Below are 22,196 nucleotides of genomic sequence, written 5' to 3'. Positions count from 1 at the left end.
GAGGTCTTCGCTCTAACTTGGCATGCTGATGTTGGTTATATCATGCATATGGTGTCTTGCATTGCTTACTTTATACATCAAACATGTCATCTGCTTAGTTTAGACATCCTTTGTGTGAATGCCATCTGTTTAGTTTATTCATCATTTATGTGAATTATGCAACGCCATCTTGTTTAGCTAGGCATCATATATGTGAATTTTGCAATGCCATCCTTCTTAGCCAGTCATCTTATATGTAAATTATATCAGGCCATCCTTTTTTTTCGTTACATATTACATTTGTCAACAATGTTATTACATTCAACTGCTCTTCGTGTGCATCAGCCATTTGACACGGTGATGGCAAATTCTGGAGTGAAAACAAGGTCTTCAGAGCAGACTATGCTATCTGACGAAGCGCATATGTCGCTGGTTACGGATAGCTCCTCAGAGGAGGATTCAGAGACAGATGACCAGTCATATCCCCCCCCCCGAGGTGTATGCTCTAACTTGGCAGGGTTATGTTGCTCATATCATGCGTATGGTGTCTCGCATTGCTATGTCATTTGATTAGTTTAGACATGCTTTGTGTGAATGCCACCTGTTCAGTGTCTAATTACCATATATGTGAATTATGCATTGCCATCTTGTTGCAAGACATTATATATGTGAATTATACAAAGCTATCTTGTTGCAAAGGCATTATATATGTGAATTATGCAATGCCATGCTGTTTAGCCAATCATCATGTATGTGAATTATATCATGCTATCATTTTTTTGTATTACGTGTTCCATTTGGCAACAACGTTTGTATATTCAACTACTCTTCTTGTGCATCGGCCATTTGAAGCGGTGATGGAAGTATCTGGAGTGAAAACAAGGTATTCAGAGCAGACAATGCTACCTGCTGAAGCAGACATCTTGCTGGTTACAAGAGATCCTTAGAGGAGGATTCAGAGACTAATGACCAGTCCTATTTTCCCCCTGAGGTCTATGCTCAAACTTGGCAGGGTTATATTACCCATGTCATGCATGTTGTCTTGCATTGCTTAGTTTTTACATCATATATGGATTGCCATCTGCTTACTTGCTTACTATATAAATCATATATTTGAATTATATCATGCCATCATGTTTACATAGTACATACACATCATCTATCTGAATTATGGCATGGCAACCCATTTAATAAAGACATCATATAGTTATATCATCTCATCTTGTTTAGTGTTTACAGTCATCATATTTTGAATTATGGCATTCTATCTGTGAATGTATGTGAATTATGGCATGCCAACCTATTTAATAAACACATTATATAGTTATGTCATGTCATCCTATTTACATAGTCTCATATTTTGGACTATGTCTTTCCATCTTTTTTAGTTAGCCATCATAATGTGAAATTGTGTCATGCTATCATGTTTAGTTAGCCATCATATATGTGAAATTGTGTCATGCTATCCTGTTTGGTTAGACAACATAAATATGAATTATTTCATGCCCTCTTTTATTCCCCACTATCCATTGCACCTGTCTATCATACAATGTCTATACTTTCAATTACTTTTCTTGTTTCTCAGCCATTTGAATTGGAGAGCGTGATGGCAGTATCTAAGGGAGTAACAACACGGTCTTCAGAAAAGATAGTGCTACCAGTTGATGCAGATAGAACCGCGGTTGTACTTTCCCAAGGACCAGATCCACCACACATAACCCAGACTTTCGCAGATTGTACCCCTACCTAGTTGGACACAGAACCAGCTACACCCCTTCTAACCCCAACCCCGGCAGATAGTAACCCAGTTCCATTTGACACAGGACCGTCTCCACCACAGAGCACCCAAACACGAGCAGTTAGTAAGGGAACTGCAGTGCCCAAAGCACGAGGACGACCACTCCGAATCCCAACTCAGCGCTTAAAGGAGAAGAAGATTTGTTCTCAGGTCAGGTTCTGTAGCTATGGTTCATACGCCTTTGCTCTTGCATGACTGTATTTACTCATACCAACTATTTTCAAATTTGAAGGATGGAATTGAAACTCCAATGCCGCAACAGGTATGTTTTAAACCTGTTTCTTTAACTGGTTTGCTGTTGTAACCTGCTCTATGTTGATTTCAGTTTCAATTGAATAAACAGTTATGTTTTCATGTCATGCACATTACAAGTGTTGGTATTGCTCTATATTTACCCACACTTATATTCTGTCTATTCTGATTTGTCTTGAACAAATATTATTTGAACTGTGTCTCTATCTTGATTTGGCAACAAAAACTAGAATGGTATAGACCATAAAGTGACCATGGTACATAGACATGTTTGTTTCATGCTGTTATCCTGTCCACTTTACTACTAAACTCATTTACCAAAATGAGTTTCATATACAACATGGTAAACATGTGATGTGTCTGCTTGTTTCTTTTTAGAATGCGGACAAAATATTGGAGAACAGTACCACGTTATCCAATGGTAAAGGAAGTAATGCAGATAAGGTTCAAGATAGTGAGACATCCCTGTTGGTCTCCAAGAAAGCTGATAAAAACTATCTTGATGACAGTGAGGGAACCCAAAAGTCCTGTCTTGATGTAGTGTTTGAGTTACTGGCCACTACTGCTGGCACAAGCTCTTCGAACTTGGTGCCTGAATCAGTTTGTCTTCTTGAGTCTCAACTTCAAGTTGAAAGACATCGATCATATGTGCTGCGACAGGAAGCTGAAGGACTGAGGAAATCCTTGCAGAATTTAGATGCATATTTTCTGGTGCAACAGCAAGCGCTGGAGGATTTAAGCGCCAAACAAGAGAAAGTTAATAAGCTTGCTAAGCATCTTGTCAGCATTATGGGTACCCAGGATATTGTTTCTTGATATCTTCTGAAGTGGTTTCAGTTCTGGATTTGTTTTGCTGCGGCGTTTATTTGCGCTGGTCGCCAACTTTGACAACTAGTGTATGTGATATGCTGCTTTGTTCCCTATATTTGCACTGGTGGCGAACTTTGATGCCCAGTGGATGTAATATGTGTAATAGCCATGATAGCCTAGCGTTAGTTACTTGCTTATTTATTTCCTTGTTGTCTTGTTTATTTGTTTGCTTGTAGTCATTGCAGTTCTTTTTCCGCGGTTAGCTAGTGGCTGCAATAACCTATTTTTTAAAACTAGGCCACAATAACCATGGGCTAATATTTACTGTAGTGACACTGGGCCTCCTACTGGCCGTAGAAATAGTGGGCCTTCTACGGGCCGTAGAAACAATGGGCCTTCTATGGGCCGTAGAAACAATGGGCCTTCTGCGGGCCGTATTATCAATGGGCCTTATACGGGTCGTATAATCGATTGGCCAAACATGGGCCAAACAGACCGCATTATGGTCATAAACGGGCTAGAGTTGGAATCGTCCGTTCATGGGCCGACCATAACGGGCCATCGTTAATAGGCCGTATTTGATGACGGTATGAAATCGGCCCAACGTATTAACGAACCACAAACGGGCCGACTGTAACCACGGGCTGAATTTGGCCCACAAGCAGAAAATGACAATAACGGGCTGTAAGTAAACGAATGCTGGAAATGAGCCCAAGAATAAATGGGCTCTGAGAAGGCCGAAAGATAACATGGGCTGTAAACGGCCCAACAGAATAACGGGCCGTTAATGGGTATAAAGTGATACACTGTTCATTACGGGCCAGTTTCACCACAGGCCGTTAATGGGTGTAAAGTTATACACTGTTCATTACGGCCCAGTTTCTCCACGGTCCGTTAGTAGGCCAAGAGTTACATAGGGCCTCATATGGGCCGAAAGACGTCATGGGCCATACATGGGCCAGAAGTGAAAACGGGCTAGAATCATATTGGATGGCCCAGATGACGCTACTGGGCCTAATTCGGATAGGTTGTAACGGGCCTTGGGTTAGCAGGCTGTAAATCGGCTATATTCGAACAGGACGTTAACAGGCTTTCCATGGGCTGGCCCGCCAGCTTTTGACCAAGTCAAACGGGCCGGCCTTTTCACAGGAATGGGCCTCTATTGGGCCGTGCCACGTGTCGACGTATCATAGGCGCCTTCCATCCAATGAGTGGTTGACATATGTCCCAACGATGAGCCGACACGTGTTTCCTCCAGCCAATGATGATTTTACACGTGGAAAATCCCCATTGGTCAGGGCTGTTAACGGGTTATCATATCCAAAACCCGACCCGATAGCTTAACAGCGTTCCGTTACGGTGGATGCCACGTGTCGGTCACCCTTGATGAAAGCACTTCTGTGACGCGCGATTTATCATCATGGAAGTGGACACTTCCATGATGATAATTTTGGTAATGTCATGGAACACTTCTACGACAGCACAGGTATGACTATCTTGATTCTGTCATAAATTTGTCATGGATGTACATGCATGACAAAAAAAGCGACCTACTATGACAAACACGTATCATCATGGAAGTGTATTTTTTTGTAGTGTTGTCTCGGATGTGATGCCTATATACATGATCATACCTAGATATTCTCATAACTATGCTCAATTCTGTCAATTGCTCAACAGTAATTTGTTCACCCACCGTAGAATACTTATGCTCTCGAGAGAAGCCACTAGTGAAACCTATGGCCCCCGGGTCTATCTTTATCATATTGATCTCCTACTACTTAGTTATTTCCTTTGCTATTTACTTTGCCTTTATTTTACTTTGCATCTTTTATCATAAAAATACCAAAAATATTATCTTATCATATCTATCAGATCTCACTCTTGTAAGTGGCCTTATAGGGATTGACAACCCCTATTTGCGTTGGTTGCGAGGATTTATTTGTTTTGTGCAGGAACGAGGGACTCGCGCGTAGCCTCCTACTGGATTGATACCTTGGTTCTCAAAAACTGAGGGAAATACTTACGCTACTTTGCTGCATCATCCCTTCCTCTTCAGGGAAAACCAACGCAGTGCTCAAGAGGTAGCAAGAAGGATTTCTGGCGCCGTTGCCGGGGAGGTCTACGCAAAAGTCAACATACCAAGTACCCATCACATACCCTTATCTCCCGCATTACATTATTTGCCATTTGCCTCTCATTTTCCTCTCCCCCACTTCACCCTTGTCGTTTTATTCGCCCTCTATCTCTCTCTATCCTCCCTCTCTTTCTCTATTTGCCTCTTTTTGCCCGCTTGCTTTCTGTTTGCTTGTGTGTTAGTTTGCTTGCTTGTCACGATAGCTCAAGAAAATACTAAATTGTGTGACTTCACCAATACCAACAATAATGATTTTATTAGCACTCCAATTGCTCCTCTTACCGATGCTGAATCTTGTGAAATTAATACTGCTTTGCTGAATCTTGTCATGAAAGATCCGTTTTCCGGCCTTCCTAGTGAAGATGTCGCTACCCATCTAAATAGCTTTGTTGATTTGTGTGATATGCAAAAGAAGAAAGATGTGGATAATGATATTGTTAAATTGAAGCTATTTCCTTTTTCGCTTAGAGATCGTGTTAAAGCTTGGTTTTCGTCTTTGCCTAAAAATAGTATTGATTCATGGAACAAGTGCAAAGATGCTTTTATCTCAAAGTATTTTCCTCCCGCTAAGATCATCTCTCTTAGAAATGATATTATGAATTTTAAGAAACTTGATCATGAACATGTTGCACAAGCTTGGGAGAGAATGAAATTAATGATACGTAATTGCCCTACTCATGGTTTAAATTTGTGGATGATTATACAAAAAAATTATGCCGGATTGAATTTTGCTTCTAGAAATCTTTTAGATTCGGCCACGGGAGGCACTTTTATGGAAATCACTTTAGGAGAATCTACTAAACTCCTAGATAATATTATGGTTAATTATTCTCAATGGCATACTGAAAGATCTACTAATAAAAAGGTGCATGCGATAGAAGAAATTAATGTTTTGAGTGTAAAGATGGATGAACTTATGAAATTATTTGCTAATAAGAGTGTTTCTTCTGATCCTAATGATATGCCCTTGTCTACTTTGATTGAGAATAATAATGAATCTATGGATGTGAATTTTGTTGGTAGGAACAATTTTGGTAACAACGCGTATAGAGGAAATTTGAATCCTAGGCCTTATCCTAGTAATCCCTCTAATAATTATGGCAATTCCTACAACAATTCTTATTGAAATTATAATAAGATGCCCTCTGATTTTGAATCTAATATTAAAGAATTTATTACTTCGCAAAAGAATTTTAATGCTATGATTGAAGAAAAATTGCTTAAGATTGATGATTTGGCTAGGAACGTTGATAGAATTTCTCTTGATGTTGATTCTTTGAAACTTAGATCTATTCCACCTAAGCATGATATCAATGAGTCTCTCAAAGCCATGAGAATTTCCATTGATGAGTGCAAAGAAAGAACCTCTAGGATGTGTGCTAAGAAAGATGCCTTTATAAGAGCGTGTTCTTCTAGTTCCTATGAAAATAAAGATGAAGATCTAAAAGTTATTGATGTGTCCCCTATTAAATCTTTGTTTTGAAATATGAATCTTGATAATGATGGGACTGAATATGATCCACCTTTACCTAGAAGGCGTTCCAAGAATTCGGAATTTGTTGATCTTGATGCTAAATTTGATAAAAGTGGGATTGAAGAAATTAAAACCCTAGATGTTGCTAAACCCACTATTATGAATTTCAAGGAATTTAACTATGAAAATTTCTCTTTGATTGATGGTATTTCCTTGTTGCAATTCGTGCTAAATTCTCCTCACGCTTATAGTTAAAATAAAGCGTTTACTAAACATATCGTTGATGCCTTGATGCAATCTTATGAAGAAAAACTTGAATTGGAAGTTTCTATCCCTAGAAAACTTTATGATGAGTGGGAACCAACTATTAAAATTAAAATTAAATATCATGAATGCTATGATTTATGTGATTTGGGTGCTAGTGTTTCCACGATTCCAAAGACTTTGTGTGATTTGTTAGGTTTCCGTGATTTTGATGATTGCTCTCTAAACTTGCACCATGCGGATTCCACTATTAAGAAACCTATGGGAAGAATTAATGACGTTCTTATTGTTGCAAATAGGAATTATGTGCCCGTAGATTTTATTGTTGTTGACATAGATTGCAATCCTTCATGTCCTATTATTCTTGGTAGACCTTTCCTTAGAACCATTGGTGCAACTATTGATATGAAGGAAGGAAATATTAGATTCCAATTTCCATTAAGGAAAGGCATGGAACACTTTCCTAGAATGAAAATTAAATTACCTTATGAATATATTATGAGAGACATTTATGGATTGCCTAGCAAAGATGGCAATACCTAGATCTATTCTTGCTTGTTATGCCTAGCTAGGGGCGTTAAACGATAGCGCTTGTTGGGAGGCAACCCAATTTTATTTTTATTCCTTGATTTTTGCTCCTGTTTAGTAATAAATAATTTATCTAGCCTCTGTTTTGGTTGTGTTTTTTGTGTTTAATTAGTGTTTGTGCCAAGTAGAACCGTTGGGAAGACTTGGGGAAAGTCTTGTTAAACTTGCTATAAAAAACAGAAACTTTAGCTCTCACGAGAACTACTGCCATTTTTATTTGCAAAGTGATATTTAGTTAATTATTTTTGCAGATGATTAATAGATAAATTACTCACGTCCAGAAATTTATTTTAGAATTTGTGGGGTTCCAGATCCTGCGCTAGCTACAGATTACTACAGACTGTTCTGTTTTTGACAGATTCTGTTTTTCGTGTGTTGTTTGCTTATTTTGATGAATCTATGGCTAGTAAAATAGTTTATAAACCATAGAGAAGTTAGAATACAGTATGTATAACACCAATATAAATAAATAATGAGTTCATTACAGTACCTTGAAGTTGTCTTTTATTTTTCTTTCGCTAACGGAGCTCACGAGATTTTCAACTTTAAGTTTTGTGTTGTGAAGTTTTCAAGTTTTGGGTAAAGATTTGATGGATTATGGAACAAGGAGCGGCAAGAGCCTAAGCTTGGGGATGCCCATGGCACCCCCAAGATAATCTAAGTACACCTAAAAGCCAAATCTTGGGGATGCCCCGGAAGGCATCCCCTCTTTCGTCTACTTCTATCGGTAACTTTACTTGGAGCTATATTTTTATTCGCCACATGATATGTGTTTTGCTTGGAGCGTATTGTATTATTTGAGTCTTTGCTTTTTAGTTTACCACAATCATCCTTGCTGTACACACCTTTTGAGAGAGCCATACAGGATTTAGAATTATTTAGAATACTCTATGTGCTTCGCTTATATCTTTTGAGTTATATAATTTTGCTCTAGTACTTCACTTATATCTTTTAGAGCACGGTGGTGGATTTGTTTTATAGAAACTATTGATCTCTAATGCTTCACTTAGATTATTTTGAGAGTCTTAATAGCATGGTAATTTGCTTTAAATCCTAATATGCTAGGTATTCAAGAAGAATAAAATTCTCTTATGAGTGTGTTGAATATTATGATAAGTTTGATACTTGATAATTGTTTTGAGATATGAAGATGGTGATATTAAAGTCATGCTAATTGAGTAGTTGTGAATTTGAGAAATACTTGTGTTGAAGCTTGTGATTCCCGTAGCATGCACGTATGGTGAACCGTTATGTGATGAAGTCAGAGCATGATTTATTTTTTGATTGCCTTCCTTATGAGTGGCGGTCGGGGACGAGTGATGGTCTTTTCCTACCAATCTATCCCCCTAGGAGCATGCGCGTAATACTTTGCTTTGATAACTTGTAGATTTTTGCAATAAGTATATGAGTCCTTTATGACTAATGTTGAGTCCATGGATTATATGCACTTTTCTCACCCTTCCACCTTTGCTAGCCTCTCTAATACCGCGCACCTTTCGCCCGTATCATACACCCACCATATACCTTCCTCAAAACAGCCACCATACCTACCTATTATGGCATTTCCATAGCCATTCCAAGATATATTGCCATGCAACTTTCCACCGTTCCTTTTATTATGACACACTCCATCATTGTCATATTGCTTAGCATGATCATGTAGTTGGCATCATATTTGTGGCAAAGCCACCATTCATAATTCTTTCATACATGTCACTCATGAATCATTGCATATCCCGGTACACCGCCGGAGGCATTCATATAGAGTCATATTTTGTTCTAAGTATCGAGTTGTAATTGTTGAGTTGTAAGAAAAATAAAAGCGTGATGATCATCATTACTAGAGCATTGTCCTAGTGAGGAAAGGGTGATGGAGACTATGATTCCCCCACAAGTCGGGATGAGACTCCGGATGAAAAAAAGAGGCCATAAAAAAAGAGAAAAGGCCCAAATAAAAAAATGAGAGAAAAAGAGAGAAGGGACAATGTTACTATCCTTTTACCACACTTTTGCTTCAAAGTAGCACCATGATCTTCATAGTAGAGAGTCTCTCATGTTATCACTTTCATATACTAGTGGAAATCTTGCATTATAGAACTTGGATTGTATATTCCAATGATGGGCTTCCTCAAAACGCCCTAGGTCTTCATGAGAAAGCAAGTTGGATGCACACCCACTTAGTTTCTTTTTGTGCTTTCATATACTTATAGCTCTAGTGCATCCGTTGCATGACAATCCCTACTCACTCACATTGATATCTATTGATGGGCATCTCCATAGCCCGTTGATACGCCTAGTTGATGTGAGACTATATTCTCCCTTTTGTCTTCTCCACAACCACCACTCTATTCCACCTATAGTGCTATATCCATGGCTCACGCTCATGTATTGCGTGAAGATTGAAAAAGTTTTGAGAATGTCAAAAGTATGAAACAATTGCTTGGCTTGTCATCGGGGTTGTGCATGATTTAAATATTTTGTGTGGTGAAGATAGAGCATAGCCAGACTATATGATTTTGTAGGGATAACTTTCTTTAGCCAGGTTATTTTGAGAAGACATAATTGCTTTGTTAGTATGCTTGAAGTATTATTATTTTTATGTCAATATGAACTTTTGTCTTGAATCTTTCAGATCTGAATATTCATACCACAATTAAGAAGAATTACATTAAAAGTATGCCAAGTAGCACTCCGCATCAAAAATTCTGTTTTTATCATTTACCTACTCGAGGACGAGCAGGAATTAAGCTTGGGGATGCTTGATACGTCTCCAACGTATCTATAATTTTTGATTGCTCCATGCTATATTATCTACTATTTTGTACATTATTGGGCTTTATTATCCACTTTTATATTATTTTTCGGACTAACCTATTAACCGGAGGCCCAACCCAAAATTGCTATTTTTTGCCTGTTTTAGGGTTTCGAAGAAAAGGAATATCAAACGGAGTCCAAACGGAATGAAACCTTCGGAACGTGATTTTCTCAACGAATAAGACAAGGAAGACTTGGACCCTACGTCAAGAAATAAAACTGGAGGCCACGAGATAGGGGGCGCGCCTGCCTACCCTAGGCGCGCCCTCCACCCTCGTGGGCCCCCTGTTGCTCCACCGACGTACTCCTTCCTCCTATATATATCCACGTACCCCCAAACGATCAGATACGGAGCCAAAACCCTAATTCCACTGCCGTAACTTTCTGTATCCACGTGATCCCATCTTGGGGCCTGTTCCGGAGTTCCGCCGGAGGGGGCATCGATCACGGAGGGCTTCTACATCAACACCATAGCCGCTCTGATGAAGTGTGAGTACTTTACCTCAAACCTATGGGTCCATAGTTAGTAGCTAGATGGCTTCTTCTCTCTTTTTGGATCTCAATACAACGTTCTCCCCCTCTCTTGTGGAGAACTATTCGATGTAATCTTCTTTTTGCGGTGTGTTTGTTGAGACCGATGAATTGTGGGTTAATGATCAAGTCTATCTATGAATAATATTTGAATCTTCTCTGAATTCTTTTATGTATGATTGGTTATCTTTGCAAGTCTCTTCGAATTATCAATTTGGTTTGGCCTACTAGATTGATCTTTCTTGCAATGGGAGAAGTGCTTAGCTTTGGGTTCAATCTTGCGGTGTCCTTTCCCAGTGACAGTAGGGGCAGCAAGGCACGTATTGTATTGTTTCCATCGAGGATAACAAGATGGGGTTTTCATCATATTGCATGAGTTTATCCCTCTACATCATGTCATCTTGCTTAAGGCATTACTCTGTTTTTAACTTAATACTCTAGATGCATGCTGGATAGCGGTCGATGAGTGGAGTAATAGTAGTAGATGCAGGCAGGAGTCGGTCTACTTGTCTCGGACGTGATGCCTATATACATGATCATGCCTAGATATTCTCATAACTATGCTCAATTCTGTCAATTGCTCAACAGTAATTTGTTCACCCACCGTAGAATACTTATGCTCTTGAGAGAAGCCACTAGTGAAACCTATGGCCCCCGGGTCTATCTTTATCATATTGATCTCCTACTACTTAGTTATTTCCTTTGCTATTTACTTTGCCTTTATTTTACTTTGCATCTTTTATCATAAAAATACCAAAAATATTATCTTATAATATCTATCAGATCTCACTCTCGTAAGTGGCCTTATAGGGATTGACAACCCGTATTTGCGTTGGTTATGAGGATTTATTTGTTTTGTGCAGGTACAAGGGACTCGCACGTAGCCTCCTACTGGATTGATACCTTGGTTCTCAAAAACTGAGGGAAATACTTACGCTACTTTGCTACATCATCCCTTCCTCTTCGGGGAAAACCAACGCAGTGCTCAAGAGGTAGCAACATCCAGTTAACTTCTGGATTTGCTTGAGGTCAGTTGGGATAGCCAACTGCGACAGAGCTTGGATTTTAGCCGGATTTTCTTCAATTCCTCTACTGGAGATGATGAAGCCCAGGAGCTTTCTGGCGGGTACGCCAAAAACGCATTTTTCCGGATTGAGCTTAATGTCGTATGTTCGGAGATTGTTGAACGTGAGCCTCAAGTCGTCTATTAAGTAGTCGACGTGTCTAGTTTTAACGACCGCATCGTCGACGTATGGCTCCACTGTTTTGCAGATCTGCTTTTCCAGACATGTCTAAATCATGCATTGATACGTTGCGCCGGCATTTTTGAGCCCGAAGGGCATTGTGTTAAACAGAAGGGGCCATATGGAGTGATAAATGCCGTTGCGGCTTGATCGGACTCCGCCATCTTAATTTGGTGGTAACCGAAGTATGCATCGAGGAAGCACAATGAGTCGTGTCCTGCGGTAGCATCGATAATTTAATCGATGCGAGGGAGGGGGAAGGGATCCTTTGGGAAAGCCTTATTAAGGTCCTTGAAGTCGACACATAGGCGCAAGGATTTGTCCTTCTTTGGTACCATCACCAGGTTTGCTAGCCAGTCCGGATGCTTTATTTCTCTAATGAATATGGCCTCCAGTAACTTGGCTAGCTCCCCTCCCATGGCTTGTCGCTTAGGTTCAGAGAAACGCCGAAGAGTCTGCTTGACCGGCTTGAATCCCTTTAGAATGTTAAGGCTATGCTCGGCCAGCCTGCGTGGGATTCCTGGCATGTCTGAAGGATGCCAGGCGAATATGTCCCAATTCTCGCGCAGGAACTCCCGTAGTGCGGCGTCTACAGCGGGGTTTAACTGTGCCCCAATGGATGTTGTTTTTGTGGGGTTCGTTGGATGGACTTGGAATTTGACTATTTCATCCGCTAGTTTAAAAGAGGTGGACTTGGATCTTTTGTCGAGTATCACGTCATCCCTGTCCACTGTGGAGCGCAGCGTGGTTAATTCCTCCGCCACAAGGGCTTCGGATAATGCCTCGAGGGCCAGTGCGGCTGTTTTGTTCTCGGCGCGGAGTGCTATGTCCGAATCACTAGCTAGAGTGATGATTCCATTGGGCCCGGGCATTTTGAGCTTCATGTACCTGTAATGGGGTATGGCTTGGAAGATCGTGAATGCCTCCCGCCCTAGAAGGGCATGGTATCCGCTACTGAACGGGGCCACTTGGAATGTAATTTCTTCGGACCTGTAATTCTCTGGAGTGCCGAATACCACATCTGGTGTGATTTTCCCAGCGCAATGTGCCTCCCGACTAGGGATGATTCCTCGGAAGGTCGTGCTGCTTTGCTCAATACGGTTTTTGTCTATTTCCATTTTTTGAAGAGTCTCCTCATAAATGAGGTTTAATCCGATGCCGCCATCCATGAGCACTTTAGTAAGCCGAAATCCGTCCACAATTGGACTGAGGACCAAGGCGGCTGGTGCTCGGGCTGTTCGGAATTTAGGTTCGTCACTGGCATTGAAGGTGATAGCCGTGTCGCTCCACGGATTTATTGCTGCCACGTGGCAGACTTCGACAAGGCTGCGGAGTGCTCGCTTACGCCTATTATTTGAGGCGAAGGTCTCGAAGACTGTCAATACTATATTTTTATCCATGGGATGGTGCTCTGCGATGTTTTGAGTGAGGAGATCCTCACCGCTCTTGGCCACCTGCGGAGTACCCAACATGCTCTAAGATTGTGTGTTGGTATGGTATCCGTTGTACTATGAGTCTATGAATTTTGCAGGGCCCGTTAAGCCATCCCTCCAATACGGTTCCATGCCCTGTAGTGGGCTTTTGCTTCTTTGTAATTGAGTCGGGCGACTTATGAGAGTGCATCCTTTTAGTTCGGACTGGGGGTTTTGTCAGAGCCGGATTATCCCAAAATTTTGTTTGGGTTTTCCAGGCGCTTTTCATCGCGCAGTACTTCCGTACTATGGCCGCCAAGTCAGCGAAGTGTGCTATGTCATGGCGACTTATGGCGTGGAGGATTCCCTTGTCTGTGCAATTGTTGCAAAAGAACGAAAATTGCGTCTTCCTCACGACAGTCCTTGACCTTGTTCATTACAAGGAGGAATCTGGCCCAATAGTGATGTACTGTCTCTTGGGGCTCTTGCCTAATGTGGGAAAGATCGTTTATATCTGGGTGGGTGGGTGGATTTAAGTCCAGACCTTGACCCAATCTGAGACCCATGGGCGGGGGAGTTTCCAATCTTGGAAGTTCGGGCTCCGGGATGTTGCCCCGCAGGTTCGGCATGCAGCTTGATTCTAGGTTCAGGTTTAGGGCGATGTCCTCCCGTGGACGGGTATCCGGCTCGGAGAGCTCGGGAATTTGGACATAGTTCGTCCTCAGGATAGAGGAAGAATCGCCGCATTGCTCCTCTACCACTGCTATCTAATCGGTGACCGGCGGAGAGTTAATCTCCCTTTGGTCGGGTTTAAGCCCAATCCGATCGTAGTCCGCGGCGACCCCCAGAGCGGCGATGCAATCCAAGAGCTTGTTCAAAGAGGAGAGCTCCATTGGATCCATCTGCTCGGTGAATTTCGAGCCGATGTGGAGGCTATTTTCGATGACCCGAGAAGTCATCGTCGGCGCAGCGGCCGAGCGGGCGGTCATGACGAAGCTGCCTAGTCAGAGAGTTTGGCCTACAGCCAGGGCTCCCCAGAGGTGATGTTGTTCTCGACAATGAGACGAGCCATCCCTCCTTATGATGACGACACAGTGGAACTCTCAATGAAAGCACCAATGTCGGTGTCAAAACTGGCGGATCTCGGGTAGGGGGTCCCGAACTGTGCGTCTAAGGCAGATGGTAACAGGAGGCGGGGGACACGATGTTTACCCAGGTTCGGGCCCTCTTGATTGAGGTAATACCCTACGTCCTGCTTGATTGATCTTGATGATATGAGTATTACAAGAGTTGATCTACCACGAGACCATAGAGGCTAAACCCTAGAAGCTAGCCTATGGTATGATTGTTGTCGTCCTACGAACTAAACCCTCTGGTTTATATAGACACCGGAGGGGGCTAGGGGTACACAGAGTCGGTTACAAGGAAGAAGATCTACATATCCGTATTGCCAAGCTTGCCTTCCACACCAAGGAGAGTCCCATCCGGACACGGGACGAAGTCTTCAATCTTGTATCTTCATAGTCCAACAGTCCGGCCAAAGGATATAGTCCGGCTGTCCGGAGACCCCCTAATCCAGGACTCCCTTAGCCATACTCAAAATATATAAGTTAAGTGCAATGAGCATTCTATAAATCAACCAAGGACCATCTCATACCAGCATGGTGCATAAAAGAAAAATGAAAACTAAAGCAAAAGACGCTCCAAGATTTGCACATATCACATGAACGAAACGAATCCGAAAACATACCGATATTTGTTGAAGAAAGAGGGGATGCCTTCCGGGGCATCCCCAAGCTTAGACGCTTGAGTCTCCTTGAATATTTACTTGGGGTGCCTCAGGCATCCCCAAGCTTGAGCTCTTGCCTCTCTTCCTTCTTCTCACATCGAGACCTTCTCGATCATCGAACACTTCATCCACACAAAACTTCAACAGAAAACTCGGTAAGATCCGTTAGTATAATAAAGCAAATCACTACTCTAAGTACTGTTGCAAACCAATTCATATTTTGTTTTTGCATTATAGCTACTGTAGTATAACGTTTCCATGGCTTAATCCACTGATATAATTCGATAGTTTCATCAAAACAAGCAAACTATGCATCAAAAACAGAATATGTCTAAAACAGAACAGTCTATAATAATCTGAACATTCACCATATCTCTGGTACTTGAAAAATTCTGCCAAAATTAGGAACAAAAACAATTTGTATAGAAAGACAGTGCAAAAAGAATCAGAACCATTTGACGTTCCAGCAAAAAAATGTAAAATCACGCACTACAGCCAAAGTTTCTGTCCTGCACTGTACAAACCAACAAGCAAAGTAAACATCCTAAAGGCAAATCTTGGCACATTATTTTTATTTTTTAAACTTTATAAAAGCACACAACAGAAATAAATGAATCTCTAAAACTTCCGGGTTGTCTCCCTGGCAGCGCTTTCTTTAAAGCCATTAAGCTAGGCATATAGTGCTCAAGTGATGGATCCACCCGGATCCCAAGGTATATCAAAGCCAATTTTAATTAACAATGATTTGTAATTTAGTATTGAGCACAAAGTAACATATATCACGCAACAACGAAGTCTAACTCTCTTTCTATGCATCGGCATGTCATAAAAGAACAATTCATGCACACATAGTAAAGGCCAATGCATAGTATAAACAGTTTCTTGCAATTTTATCATATTGGAAACATAGAGAGGTGGAGATATAATTCCTCTCTCATAATAATTGCAAGTAGGAGAAGAAAGCACATGCATATTATATCTATCAAAATCATCATGTGTAGTAGTAAAACGCAACCCATCAATATAATCCTTAATAAGGGCAAACTTCTTCGATATAGTGTAGTCGGGAGAATTCAAAAAGATAATAGGACTATCATGCGTGGGTGCAATAGCAACAATTTCATGTTTAACATAAGAAACTATAGCAAGTTCATCTCCATAAGCATAATTCATATTGGCATCTTGGCCACAAGCATAGCAAGCATCATCAAAAAGGGATATTTCAAGAGAATCAACGGGATCATAACAATCATCATAGCATTCATCCTCCAGTAAGCACGAAGGGAAATTAAACAATGTATGAGTTGAAGAGTTACTCTCATTAGAAGGTGGGCACGGGTAGCTAATCCGCTCTTCCTCCTTTGGTTCTTCGCTCTCCTCATCATCTTTTTCATCCAATGAGCTCATAGTTTCATCAATTTCTTCTTCCATAGACTCCTGCAAAATATTAGTCTCTTCTTGGACAGCGGAGACTTTCTCAATAAGTGCATCAATATAGGAATTGTATTCATAATTCTCATAGCAATATTTCAATACAGCAAAATTTTCAGGCCTATAAACATCGTCATCAAAAGCTTCATACTTTTCAAACAAAGATTCAATTTCATAAGCACCCTTAAAAGCAACAAATTCTTCTATTTGTTCCACATCATAGTAATCATATATACCTCTAGCATAAGAAGCCAAGGTTTCATTATCATTAAATTTGCATGAAAAGGGAAGGTGTGGAGCCTTCATCCTAGAGCAACAAGTATAATCATATCTCAAGCATAGTTGCCTAGCATACCACTTCAACATATAAATTTGATCACATAATAGTTTCCCTTTTTGAGTCAAGCGATAATCCCTAAAGTATTCACGTTGATCCAATGTGTCTCCCATTACATAATTGAATGGGGTTTTCTCAGGATTATCGAAGTAGTACATAATATCTTTCACATAACGAGCATCAAGCATTTTAGGAGGTTCCTCATCTCCATGAGCAGCAAGTACACCTAATTTTTTTGGTATTTCATGTTCCATATCCATAACTAAAGATAAATAACAACTAAGAACAGCAAATAAAAATTACTTAGTGATAAAGCAAACAAGCACACACGAGAATATTCACCCCACGCTACTGCTCCCCGGCAACGGCGCCAGAAAAAGATCTTGATAACCTACAAGTATAGGGGATCAATTGTAGCCTCTTTCGATAAGTAAGAGTGTCGAACCCAATGAGGAGCTAAAGGTAGAGCAAATATTCCCTCAAGTTCTATCGACCACCGAAACAACTCTACGCACACTTGACGTTCGCTTTACCGGAAACAAGTATGAAACTAGAAGTACTTTGTAGGTGTTTTTGGATAGGTTTGCAAGAATATAAAGAGCACGTAAATAAAATCTAGGGGCTGTTTAGATAAAGACACAACTAAATTAGTTTTAGTAGAGATCTTGTTGTCACGAGAAAGTTATTTATCCCTAGGCAATCGATAACTAGACCGGTAATCATTATTGCAATTTTATATGAGGGAGAGGCATAAGCCAACATACTTTCTCTACCTGGGTCATATGCACTTATGATTGGAACTCTAGCAAGCATCCGCAACTACTAAAGATCATTAAGGTAAAACCCAACCATAGCATTAAAGTATCAAGTCCTTTTTATCCCATACGCAAACAACCTACTTACTCGGGTCTGTGCTTCTGTAACTCACGCCACCCACCATAAGAGAATCATGAACGTATTGCAACACCCTACAGCGGGGATCCCTCACGCTTGCGCGACACGGAGAGCACCATAGGACAGCACCAATAATAAAACATGCAACTCAAACCAATCACGATCATCAAATAACCCGTAGGACAAAACGGATCTACTCAAACATCATAGGATAGCCATACATCATTGGGAAATAATATATAGCGTTGAGCACCATGTTTAAGTAGAGATTATAGCGGGTAAGAGAGAGGTTACACCGCTGCATAGAGGGGGGAAGAGTTGGTGATGATGGCGGTGAAGTTATTGCTGAAGATTGCGGTGATGATGATGGCCCCGGCGGCGTTCCGGCGCCACCAGAAGCGAGGGGGAGAGAGCCCCCCTCCTTCTTCTTCTTCCTTGACCTTCTCCCTAGATGGGAGAAGGGTTTCCCCTCTTGTCCTTGGCTTCCATGGCATGGGAGGGGCGAGAGCCCCTCCGAGATTGGATCTGTCTCTCTGTCTCTCTCTATTTCTGCGTTCTCAGATTCTACCCTTTCACCGTTTCTTATATTCCCGGAGATCCGTAACTCCGATTGGGCTGAAATTTTAACACGATCTCTATCCGGATATTAGCTTTCTTGCGGCGAAAGAAGGGCATCAACCGCCTTACGGGGTGGCCACGAGGGTCAGGGGCGTGCTCAGGGGGGTGGGGCGCGCCCCCCTGCCTCGTGCCTCCCTCGAGCACCGTCTCGCGTGGATTTTTCTTCCAAAAAATCATATATACTCCAAAAAATCTCTGTCAGTTTTTATCCCGTTTGGACTCCGTTTGGTATAGATATTCTGTGGAACAAAAAACATGCAACAAATAGGAACTGGCACTGGGCACTGGATCAATATGTTAGTCCCAAAAATAGTATAAATTTTTTCCAAAAGTATATGAAAGTTGTAGAATATTTGCATGGAACAAACAAAAATTATAGATACGATGAAGACGTATCAGTTAGTCCCAAAAAATGATATAAAGTTACTATAAAATGATTGTAAAACACCCAAGAATGATAAAATAATAGCATGAATACTTCATAAATTATAGATACATTGGAGACGTATCAGTCCCATGCAAGAAATGGGAATGAATGTAAAACACCCTCCCATGGTCACTCGGCTGAACACATTGAGATACCTGGTTTTTAAATTCTAGTAAACCCAAAGCTTGTCTGAAATTCATGAAACTTGGCATGCTATCATGGAGCGGCATCAACATGTCGTGGTAAATTTTTTGTCCCATTTGGGGCAGGTTTGGGGATATGCTTCTGATGTCTACTACACAACCTTCTTCTTGTAGACGTTGTTGGGCCTCCAAGTGCAGAGGTTTGTAGGAAAGTAGCAAATTTCCCTCAAGTGGATGACCTAAGGTTTATCAGTCCGTAGGAGGCGTAGGATGAAGATGGTCTCTCTCAAGCAACCCTGCAACCAAATAACAAAGAGTCTCTTGTGTCCCCAACACACCCAATACAATGGTAAATTGTATAGGTGCACTAGTTAGGCGAAGAGATGGTGATAGAAGTGGTAAATGGATGGTAGATAAAGGTTTTTGTAATCTGAAAATATAAAAACAGCAAGGTAACTAATGATAAAAGTGAGCGTAAACGGTATTGCAATGCGTTGAAACAAGGCCTAGGGTTCATACTTTCACTAGTGCAAGTCCTCTCAACAATAATAACATAATTGGATCATATAACTATCCCTCAACATGCAACAAAGAGTCACTCCAAAGTCACTAATAGCGGAGAACAAACGAAGAGATTATGGTAGGGTACGAAACCACCTCAAAGTTATTCTTTTCAATCAATCCGTTGGGCTATTCCTATAAGTGTCACAAACAGCCCTAGAGTCCGTACTAGAATAACACCTTAAGACACAAATCAACCAAAACCCTAATGTCACCTAGATACTCCAATGTCACCTCAAGTATCTGTGGGTATGATTATACGATATGCGTCACACAATCTCGATTCATCTATTCAACCAACACATAGAACCTCAAAGAGTGCCCCAAAGTTTCTACCGGAGAATCACGACGAAAACGTGTGCCAACCCCTATGCATAGGTTCATGGGCGGAACCCGCAAGTTGATCACCAAAACATACATCAAGTGAATCACGTGATATCCCATTGTCACCACAGATACGCACGGCAAGACATACATCAAGTGTTCTCAAATCTTTAAAGACTCAATCCGATAAGATAACTTCAAAGGGAAAACTCAATCCATTACAAGAGAGTAGAGGGGGAGGAGAAACATAAGATCCAACTATAATAGCAAAGCTCGCGATACATCAAGATCGTGCCAAATCAAGAACACGAGAGAGAGAGAGAGAGATCAAACACATAGCTACTGGTACATACCCTCAGCCCAGAGGGAGAACTACTCCCTCCTCGTCATGGAGAGCACCGGGATGATGAAGATGGCCACCGGAGAGGGATTGCCCCCTCCGGCAGGGTGCCAGAACGAGTCTAGATTGGCTTTCCGTGGCTACGGAGGCTTCTGGCGGTGGAACTCCCGATCTATTGTGCTCCTCGATAGTTTTAGGGTACGTGGGTATATATGGGTGAAAGAGATACGTCAGGGGAGCCACGAGGGGGGAGGGCGCGCCCCCCTGCCTCGTGGCTCCCTCGTTGATTTCCTGACGTGCACTCCAAGTTTTTCCGGTAGCTTTCCTTCCAAAAATAACTTCTCCAGTTGGTTTCATTCCGTTTCGACTCCGTTTGATATTCCTTTTCTTCGAAACACTGAAATAGGCAAAAAACAACAATTCTGGGTTGGGCCTCCGTTTAATAGGTTAGTCCCAAAAATGATATAAAAGTGTATAATAAAGCCCATAAACATCCAAAACAGTAGATAATATAGGATGGAGCAATCAAAAATTATAGATACGTTGGAGAGGTATCAAGCATCCCCAAGCTTAATTCCTGCTCGTCCTCGAGTAGGTAAATTATAAAAACAGAATTTTTGATGTGGAGTGCTACTTGGCATAATTTTAATGTAATTCTTCTTAATTGTGGCATGAATATTCAGATCCGAAAGATTCAAGATAAAAGTTCATATTGACATAAAAATAATAATACTTCAAGCATACTAACTAAGCAATCATGTCCTCTCAAAATAACATGGCCAAAGAAAGTTCATCCCTACAAAATCATATAGTTTAGTCATGCTCCATCTTCGTCACACAAGAATGCTCTCATCATGCACAACCCCGACGACAAGCCAAGCAATTGTTTCATACTTTAGTAATCTCAAACCTATAAACTTTCACGCAATATATGAGCGCGAGCCATGGACATAGCACTATGGGTGGAATAGAATATGATGATGGGTTATGTGGAGAAGACAAAAAGGAGAAAGTCTCACATCGATGCGGCTAATCAATGGCCTAGGGAGATTCCCATCAATTGATGCCAATGCAAGGAGTAGGGATTGCCATGCAACGGATGCACTAGAGCTATAAATGTATGAAAGCTCAACAAAAGAAACTAAGTGGGTGTGCATCCAACTTGCTTGCTCACGAAGACCTAGGGCACTTGAGGAAGCCCATTGTTGGAATATACAAGCCAAGTTCTATAATGAAAAATTCCCACTAGTATATGAAAGTGACAAAACAAGAGACGCTCTATCATGAAGATCATGGTGCTACTTTGAAGCACAAGTGTGGCAAAGGATAGTAGCATTGTACCTTCTCTCTTTTTCTCTCTTTTTCATTTTTTTCATTTTTTGGGCCTTCTCCTTTTTTATGGCCTTTCTCTTTTTTGGGGTCTTCCTTTTTATGGCCTTTCTCTTCTTTTATGCCTCACTTGGGACAATGCTCTAGAAAATGATGATCATCACACTTCTATTTATTTACAACTCGATACTAGAACAAAGTATGACTCTATATGAATGCCTCCGGCGGTGTACCGGGATTGCGATGAATCAAGAGTGACATGTATGAAAAATTATGAACGGTGGCTTTGCCACAAATACGATGTCAACTACATGATCATGCAAAGCAATATGACAATGATGATGCGTGTCATAATAAACGGAACGGTGGAAAGTTGCATGGCAATATATCTCGGAATGGCTATGGAAATGCCATAATAGGTAGGTATGGTGGCTGTTTTGAGGAAGATATAAGGAGGTTTATGTGTGAAAGAGCGTATCATATCACGGGGTTTGGATGCACCGGCGAAGTTTGCACCAACTCTCATTGTGAGAAAGGGCAATGCACGGTACCGAAGAGGCTAGCAAGGATGGAAGGGTGAGAGTGCGTATAATCCATGGACTCAACATTAGTCATAAAGAACTCACATAATTATTGCAAAAATCTACAAGTCATCAAAAACCTCGGCACTACGCGCATGCTCCTAGGGGGATAGATTGGT

Source organism: Triticum urartu, chromosome 5, assembly GCF_003073215.2.
Source record: "Triticum urartu cultivar G1812 chromosome 5, Tu2.1, whole genome shotgun sequence".
NCBI lineage: Eukaryota > Viridiplantae > Streptophyta > Magnoliopsida > Poales > Poaceae > Triticum > Triticum urartu.
The sequence above is the reverse complement of the archived record's forward strand: the minus strand, read 5'-3'. Positions refer to the sequence as shown.